The 9,582-nt window shown below is 43.4% G+C and overlaps 1 long non-coding RNA gene across 1 annotated transcript; it reads right to left on the reverse strand.

Moving 5' to 3' along the window:
* Positions 1-328: 328 nt before the first annotated feature.
* LOC139029233 (uncharacterized) lies at positions 329-1,043 on the reverse strand. The gene is made up of 3 exons (XR_011481519.1): positions 965-1,043; positions 816-877; positions 329-689 (listed from the first exon to the last, which is right to left on the reverse strand). It is a non-coding gene; the product is annotated as an uncharacterized lncRNA (long non-coding RNA).
* Positions 1,044-9,582: the final 8,539 nt, after the last annotated feature.

A 9,582-nucleotide genomic window follows, 5' to 3' on the forward strand; every position in this document is an offset into this window, starting at 1 on the left:
GGGTTGTAATATGGTCTTCCCCGTACATCCCAATTACACTAAAGAGGGAAATGGTGCCTTTAAATGTTTGGCGTTCGCACCACCTTGCTGCCTCTGGGGTGTCCCTTAGAAGAACGTCTGCATCCTTGAAGAAAAAGGAAGAATAAATATTAAGAGTAGTGGGTGATCAAGACAATTTACACCCCACTTTCACAATACCACCATGCAAACAAAAGCCACTATAGGGGTTTTCAGTGATATCTATAACTGCTCAACAAGTCATCACAACTATTATATCTTGCCATGCAACAAGCCTTCAGCATTACACACAGTAGACTACATACCCAGTTCACAGATCCCAGTTCGCAGTTCATTTTGTTTTCAGTATCGTCTAGAAAGAAAACAGATTGTGGTCATTAAGTAATGTAAGGGAACCTCTAGGGATGTGTGTACAAGAATGCACCTTACTTTAGCTAATAGCCTATATAATACTTGATCCTGCAGAGATGGATGCTGATGTGACATGCTGTGACTTCTTGGGGGGACGTCTTCTACATCATCCTGAAATATATTGGAGAGGAAGGTGAGGGGGGGGGTTAAGTCTTTAAACATAGGTTTAAGATTTTACCACTCATCATATGACACCTCCTACCTGTAGTGTGTTTTGTTTTCGCCGCATTGTTCGATCTTTCAATCTCTCTTCTTCAGACCTTAGTGAGGGAACGACATACTGTACATACATTCAATATGAAAATATATTCAGGTCAGTCTGGCTAGGGTGAAACAAGTGATTTTAAGGATGCAAATGAAAAGTTTTTATATTGTTCAAGACTTACGGCATTGGAAAGTTCTGCAGGAGAACTAGGCACCACCATCGCCTAATTTGCTGCATGTTTTCCTTTGGAAAAGAAAATCACACGATCGGATGAGTATCCCAAAAAACCTTATATCCACTGGTGATGAGAAGTTAATAATTTATACATACCTCAGTGAAATCACACTGTGCTTCCATTGCAATGTACAGAGCGTACTGTAAGATAAGAAAGAGTAGGTTGTTAAGTTTGATAGTTATGATAACAACAATAATAATGATAATAGTAAATAATAATAACCCCCCCCCCAAGGAATATATTTCAGGATGTAGAAGACATCCTCCCCCAAGAAGTCACAGCATGTCACATCAGCGTCCAGCTCTGCAGGAGTTTGATGTATGAATTGTGTATGTAGTGTAAACATTGTAGGAAATAGGTCCCAAAAGTGTCAAGAATAATAAACAAGAAAATGTATGAGCAATAACAATAGTGTGCTTTGCATGTTGCAAGCACAGAAAAATAATACACTTTTCATATGTTATAACAACAGAAAATAGGACTAACATCATATACTGAATAGCCAGCATGTTACCATCAAAACAAACACCCCACAGTTGTTGAGAAACCTTGCTTTGGTAGGCCCTGTGGTGTGAACAAAGTACCATTTTCAATAAAGGAATGACAATCAAATGGTACAGCTCAGTGGAATAATTTAAAGAATTATCTAACCTGAACATCATCCACACCAAAAGTCCTCCAAGGTCCAGGGGACAAGATCTTGAGGGGCGAAGCTCGAGGGGCCTCTGGGGACTGTTTAAGGGCCTCTGGGTGCTCTTGAGGGGCCAATAGATGCTGATGGTATGTCAGGTGCTTCAGAAACTGTGCTCTGTTGATTATTGTTGCCGTGTGTAACCGATGTGAAATGGCTAGCTAGTTAGCGGGGTGCACGCTAATAGCGTTTCAATCGGTGACGTCACTCGCTCTGAGACCTTGAAGTAGTTGTTCCCCTTGCTCTGCAAGGGCCACGGCTTTTGTGGAGCGATGGGTAACGATGCTTCAAGGCTGGCAGTTGTCGATGTTTGCAGAGGGTCCCTGGTTCGAGCCCAGGTAGGGGCGAGGAGAGGGATGGAAGCTATATTGATGCTGTTGACCCGGATCACTGGTTGCTGCGGAAAAGGAGGAGGTCAAAAGGGGGGTGAGTGTAACCGATGTGAAATGGCTATACTGTTACACGTGCAATAGCAACAATGAAAGTGTGTCGCATTTCTACAACTGAAACCACACTTCACGATTATGAACTCTGAAAAAGAGGAATAACAGTAAAGTAACAAGTTATAAAATTAAATTAAATACACTGATGTAACTGAAAAAATAGGGAAAACGTGAACGTCAAATATATTCAATAAACAAAGTAAGAAATAGTACCTCTGTGCTTCACTGAAGCATGACCTTTGATGTGGTTGTTGACTATACATTGTTCAGCCTTATATGTGCAGAAGGGGCAGTGATTGTCACACCCTGATCTGTTTCACCTGTCCTTGTGCTTGTCTCCACCCCCTCCATGTGTCACCCATCTTCCCCATTATCCCCTGGGTATTTATACAGTTGAAGTCAGAAGTTTACATACACCTTAGCCAAATACATTCAAACTCAGTTTTTCACAATTCCTGACATTTAATCCTAGTAAAAATTCCCTGTCTTAGGTCAGTTAGGATAACCACGTTATTTTAAGAATGTGAAATGTCAGAATAATAGTAGAGAGAATGATTTATTTCAGCTTTTATTTCTTTCATCACATTCCGAGTGGGTCGGAAGTTTACATACACTCAATTAGTATTTGGTAGCATTGCCTTAAAATTGTTTAACTTGGGTCAAATGTTTCGGGTAGCCTTTCACAAGCTTCCCACAATAAGTTGGGTGAATTTTGGCCCATTCCTCCTGACAGAGCTGGTGTAACTGAGTCAGGTTTGTAGGCCTCCTTGCTCGCACACGCTTTTTCAGTTCTGCCCACACATTTTCTATAGGCTTGAGGTCAAGGCTTTGTGATGGCCACTCCAATACCTTGACTTTGTTGTCCTTAAGCCATTTTGCCACAACTTTGGAAGTWTGCTTGGGGTCATTGTCCATTTGGAAGACGCATTTGCGACCAAGCTTTAACTTCCTGACTGATGTTTTGAGATGTTGCTTCAATATATCCACATAATTTTCCTGCCTCCTGATGCCATCTATTTTGTGACGTGCACCAGTCCATCCTGCAGCAAAGCACCCCCACAACATGATGCTGCCACTCCCGTGCTTCACGGTTGGGATGGTGTTCTTAGGCTTGCAAGAGTCAAACTTTTCCCTCCAAACATAATGATGGTCATTATGGCCAAACAGTTCTATTTTTGTTTCATCAGACCAGAGGACATTTCTCCAAAAAGTACGATCTTTGTCCCCATGTGCAGTTGCAAACCGTAGTCTGGCTTTTTATAGCGGTTTTGGAGTAGTGGCTTCTTCCTTGCTGAGCAGCCTTTCAGGTTATGTCGATATAGGACTTGTTTTACTGTGGATATAGATACTGTTGTACCCGTTTCCTCCAGCATCTTCACAAGGTCCTTTGCTGTTGTTCTGGGATTGATTTGCACTTTTCGCACCAAAGTACGTTCATATCTAAGAGATAGAACGCGTCTCCTTCCTGGGCGGTATGATGGCTGCGTGGTCCCATGGTGTTTATACTTGCGTACTATTGTTTGTACAGATGAACGTGGTACCTTCAGGCYTTTGGAAATTGCTGGCTGATTTCTTTTGATTTTCCCATGATGTCAAGCAAAGAGGCACTGYGTTTGAAGGTAGGCCTTGAAATACATCCACAACTACACCTCCAATTGACTCAAATGATGTCAATTAGCCTATGAGAAACTTCTAAAGCCATGACCTCATTTTCTGGAATTTTCCAAGCTGTTTAAAAGGCACAATCAACTTAGTGTATGTAAACTTCTGACCCACTGGAATTGTGAAACAGTGAATTATAAGTGAAATAATCTATCTGTAAACAATTGTTGGAAAAATGACTTGTGTCATGCACAAAGTAGATGTCCTAACCGACTTGCCCTAAACTATAGTTTGTTAATAAGAAATTTGTGGAGTTGTTGAAAAACGAGATTTAATGACTCAACCTAAGTGTATGTAAACTTCCGACTTCAACTTTACCTGTGTTTTCTGTCTGTCTGTGCCAGTTCGTCTTGTATGTTCAAGTAAACCAGCGTGTTTTTTCCCGTGTGCCTGCCTTTGCTATTCTCTTCGCTAGTCCCGGTTTTGACCCTTGCCTTGTTTCTTGGACTCTATACCCGTCTGCCTGACATTCTGCCTGCCCTGACCTCGAGCCGTGCTGCCACACTGTACCCTCTGGACTCTGAACCGGTTTTGACCTTTGCCTGTCCACAACAATTCTCTAGCTACTCCTTTTGGATTATTAATAAATATCAAAAACTCAAATCATCTGCCTCCCGTATCTGCATCTGGATCTCGCCTTGTGCCCTTATAGTAATAGAGTTGACTGCTGCTGCATTTAAACATTTTGACTCTCGCCTTCCAATAACACACTAACGTGTCTCTATACATCAAAGTAAATAAGCATAGACATAAAAGGCATGATAACTAGAAAGGCGGTCATCATTGCATGAAGAAGTGGACCAAAGCGCAGCGTGGTAAGTGTTCATGATTAATAATAAACTGACCACTGAATAACAAAAAAAACAACAAAGAGAACGAACGAAACCGAAACAGTTCTGTCTGGTGAGACACAAAACAGAAAACAACTACCCACAAAACACAGGTGGGAAAAGGCTACCTAAGTATGGTTCTCAATCAGAGACAATGATAGACACTTGCCTCTGATTGAGAACCATATCAGGCCACACACAGAAATAGAAAAACATAGATAAACAAACATAGACTGCCCACCCCAACTCACGCCCTGACCAAACTAAATAAAGGCAAAAACAAAGGAAATAAAGGTCAGAACGTGACAGTACCCCCCCCCCCCCCAAGGTGCGGACAGACGGACGACTCAGGTGGAGGACAGACGGGAGACCCTGGCGGTGCTGGACAGATGGACAGCTCAGGTGGCGCTTGACAGACGGGAGCACCTGTAGTGAGGAGACAGAGAGACAGCCTGGTGCGGGGGGCTGCCACCGGACGGCTGGTGCGTGGAGGTGGCACCGGATAGACCGGACCATGGAGGCGCACTGCAGGTCTTGAGCACCGAACCTGCCCAACCCTACCTGGCTGAATGCTCCCCGTAGCCAAGCCAGTGCGGCGAGGTGGAATAGGCCGCACTGGGCTGTGCTGGCAAACCGGGGACACCATGCGTAGGGCCGGTGCCATGTACCCCGGCCTGAGGAGACGCACTGGAGACCAGATGCGTTGAGCCGGCTTCATGGCACCTGGCTCGATGCCCGCCCCCCGGGGACACCGTGCGCCTCACGGCATAACATGGTGCCTGCCCGGTCCCTCTCTCTCCAATGTAAGCACGGGGAGTTGGCTCAGGTCTCCTACTTGGCTTAGCCACACTCCCCATGTGCCCCTCATACCAGCCTCCTCATACCACCGCCTCTCCGCTTTCGCTGCCTCCAGCTCAGCTTTGGGGCGGCGATATTCACCAACCTGAGTCCAAGGTCCCTTGCCGTCCAGAATCTCCTCCCAGGTCCAGGAGTCCTCCGATCGCTGCTGCTGCTGCTGCTGCCCCTTACCACGCTGCTTGGTCCTTTTTTGGTGGGTGGTTCTGTAACGTTCGTTGTATGGAGGAAGAGAGGAGGACCAAGGCGCAGCGTGAAAAGTATCCATTTTAATAGAATACGTTAAACAAACAAACTAAATAATGATAAACGAGAATAACACGAAACGATAATAAACGAGAATAACACCGCCATGTTTAGTTTTGCCCAACCTAGGTCGAGGCACAGACACGGTCTCAATGGGGATAGCTGAGCTGTCTACACTGACTGTGCTAGTGGCAGACTCCACTAAGCTGGCAGGCTGGCTAACAGCCTGCTGCCTGGCCTGCACCCTATTTCATTGTGCCCCCTGGTAAACAGTGTATGATCGCTGGATGATTCGTTTTAAGTCTAATACTACGGGTAATGGAGTCGCCAATGACTAGGGTTTTCAATTTGTCAGAGCTAATGGTGGGAAGCTTCGGCGTCTCTGACCCCGTAACGGGAGGAGTAGAGACAAGAGAAGATTCGGCCTCAGACTCCGACTCGCTACTTAATGGGGAAAACCGGTTGAAAGTTTCTGTCGGCTGAATGAGCGACACCGGTTGAGCATTCCTACAGCATTTCCCTCCAGAAGCCATGAGAAAGTTGTCCGGCTGCGGGGACTGTGCGGGGGGGATTTATACTACTATCTGTACTTACTGGTGGCACAGACGCTGTTTCATCCTTTCCTACACTGAAATTACCCTTGCCTAACGATTGCGTCTGAAGCTGGGCTTACAGCACAGCTATCCTCGCCATAAGGCGATCGTTCTCCTGTATATTATGAGTACAGCGACTGCAATTAGAAGGCATCATGTTAATGTTACTACTTAGGTTCGGCTGTTGAAGGTGCTGACGAACCATGTCCAGATAAAGAGTCCAGAGTGAAAAAGTTGAATGAGGGAAAAAAGTTGTGAGGGAAAAACAAAAAATATAAACGGTAATTAAAAAGTAAAAACCGTAAAGTTGTCAGCTAGCAAAGTAAGGTTGGCAACAAAACGCACAGCAACACGTCTGCAAGTTCAAGAGCATAATAACCTAACTGCACTGAGGTGAAGATGTTCTTCCAGTCCTTTCTATCTCGAGCAGTGGTTCCCAAACTGTGGAACTCAGTCCGGCTTTCAACATACTCTTCAAAGTTGTAATAGAATGCACATTGTGCAATTTCGAAATTGGGTAGTGCATCATCAGTTTTCCTCTTGTCATGTCAGTCTTTGCATACCTAGAGAACTATTTATAACTTGTCTTAAATTTCCAGATCAAAATCATATACTGTACAACACTAGATTATCAGATTCGTATAAGTAAATGAGTCAGCTCATGAATATATATTTGATCAGATCATATACAGTTGAAGTCGGAAGTTTACATACACTTAGGTTGGAGTCATTAAAACTTGTTTTTCAACCACTCCACACATTTCTTGTTAACAAACTATAGTTTTGGCAAGTCGGTTAGGACATCTACTTTGTGCATGACACAAGTCATTTCCCAACAATTGTTTACAGACAGATTATTTCACTTATAATTCACTGTATCACAATTCCAGTGGGTCCCAAGTTTACATACACTAAGTTTAAACAGCTTTAAAACAGCTGTTTAAACAGCTTGGAAAATTCTTGGAAAATTCCAGAAAATTATGTCATGGCTTTAGAAGTTTCTGATAGGCTAATTGACATCATTTGAGTCAATTGGAGGTGTACCTGTGGATGTATTTCAAGGCCTATCTTCAAACTCAGTGCCTCTTTGCTTGACATCATGGGAAAATCAAAAGAAATCAACCAAGACCTCAGAAAAACATTTGTAAACCTCCACAAGTCTGGTTCATCATTGGGAGCAATTTCCAGACCCCTGAAAGTACCACGTTCATCTGTACAAACAATAGTACGCTAGTATAAACACCATGGGACCAGGCAGCCGTCATACCGCTCAGGAAGGAGACACGTTCTGTCTCCTAGAGATGAAAGTACTTTGGTGCAAAAAGGGAAAATCAATCCCAGAACAACAGCAAACGACCTTGAGAAGATGCTGGAGGAAACAGGTACAAAGATATCTATATCCACAGTAAAACGAGTCCTATATTAACATATATTAACATATTTTGGAGCCACTGCTCCAAAACCGCCATAAAAGAACCAGACTACGGTTTGCAACTGCACATGGGGACAAAGATCGTACTTTTTGGAGAAATGTCCTCTGGTCTGATGAAACAAAAATAGAACTGTTTGGCCATAATGACCATTGTTATGTTTGGAGGAAAAAGTGTGAGGCTGGCAAGCCGAAGAACACCATCCCAACTGTGAAGCACGGGAGTGGCAGTATCATGTTGTGGGGGTGCTTTGCTGCAGGAGGGACTGGTGCACTTCACAAAATAGATGGCATCATGAGGCAGGAAAATTATGTGGATATATTGAAGCAACATCTCAAGACATCAGTCAGGAAGTTAAAGCTTGGTCACAAATGGGTCTTCCAAATGTACATGGACCCCAAGCATACTTCCAAAGTTGTGGCAAAATGGCTTAAGGACATCAAAGTGAAGGTATTGGAGAGGCCATCACAAAGCCCTGACCTCAAACCTATAGAACATTTGTGGGCAGAACTGAAAAAGTGCATGCGAGCAAGAGGCCTACAAACCTGACTCAGTTACACCAGCTCTGTCAGGAGGAATGGGCCAAAATTCACCCAACATATTGTGGGAAGCTCGTGGAAGGCTACCTGAAATGTTTGACCCAAGTTAAACAATTTAAGGGCAATGCTACCAAATACTAATTGAGGGTATGTAAACTTCTGACCCACTGGGAATGTGATGAAAGAAATAAAAGCTGAAATAAATAATTTCTCTCAACTTATTATTCTGACATTTCACATTATAAAACAGTGGTGATCCTAACTGACCTAAAACAGGGAATTTTTACTTGGATTAAATTGAAAAACTGAGTTTAAATGTATTTGGCTAAGGTGTATGTAAACTTTGGACTTCAACTGTAATAGTGCTTTAAACATTCCTCATCAGCAAAAGGTGGGTCATTTCTTCTTCTGAGGAAGTTGCCTAAAATGCGGGCTGTTACATGAGTGAGTTGTGGGATTAGCAGGGTATTACCAGAGAGCAAGAGGCGAAGCGTGAGGTTTTGCTCTGCCGAAAATCTGTCAACGAAGTGAGGAATTTTCAAATGGAGGTTAATGAGAGAGGGTCAATTTTGGTCAAAAAATATTGTAATTGTTAATTTTCTACGTGATGCTTATTTAGTAGAATAGACATTTCGGAATGTTTAGGTTATGGTGCTCTGATATAAGTGGATGCACGTGGCATTTTGGCAACTAAAAAAAATATATAGCGAAGTTGTGCCTAATGTCATAGAGATAGATAGGGACATCATGGATAAAACTCATTTTAGCATGGGCATTGCATTAAGGTGCTTCCACCATTTTAAAACTAGTCAACTGGGTGGGGATTCCTATGAGCTGGGAGCATCTCGCAATGAAAGAAGAAAAGTGACTACTTTAAAAATGGACTGGCTCAATGCTATAATGGCACTGTCATGTTTTGTCTTTGATCATCATGTCTTGTCCCTGTGTCCCTCTGCTGGTCTTATTAGGTTCTTTCCCTCTTTCTATCCCTCTCTCCCCCCTTCCTCTTTCCCTCTCCGCTCTCTCTCTCTCTCGTCCGTTCCTGCTCCACTTCTATTCTCCTAACGACCTCATTTACTCTTTCACACCTGTCCCCTATTTTGCCCTCTGATTAGAGTCCCTATTTCTCCCCTGTTTTTCCGCTTCTGTCCTTGTCGGATTCTTGTTTTGATGTTTGCTGTTCTGTGTCCTTGTTCCGCCCTGTCGTGTTTTTTGCCTTCTTCAGATGCTGCGTGTGAGCAGGTGCTATGTCAGCTACGGCCTGTGCCTTCCTAAAGCGACCTGCAGTCTGTGGTCGCGTCTCCAGTCGTTCCTCTCTATTGACGAGAGGATTTCAGTTTCCTGTTTTTGGATTTACCATTGATAATATCCAGGAGAATCATTATTTGTTTAATACTGGAATAAAGACTCTGTTTCTATTACGT

Source organism: Salvelinus sp. IW2-2015, linkage group LG18, assembly GCF_002910315.2.
Source record: "Salvelinus sp. IW2-2015 linkage group LG18, ASM291031v2, whole genome shotgun sequence".
Lineage (NCBI taxonomy): Eukaryota > Metazoa > Chordata > Actinopteri > Salmoniformes > Salmonidae > Salvelinus > Salvelinus sp. IW2-2015.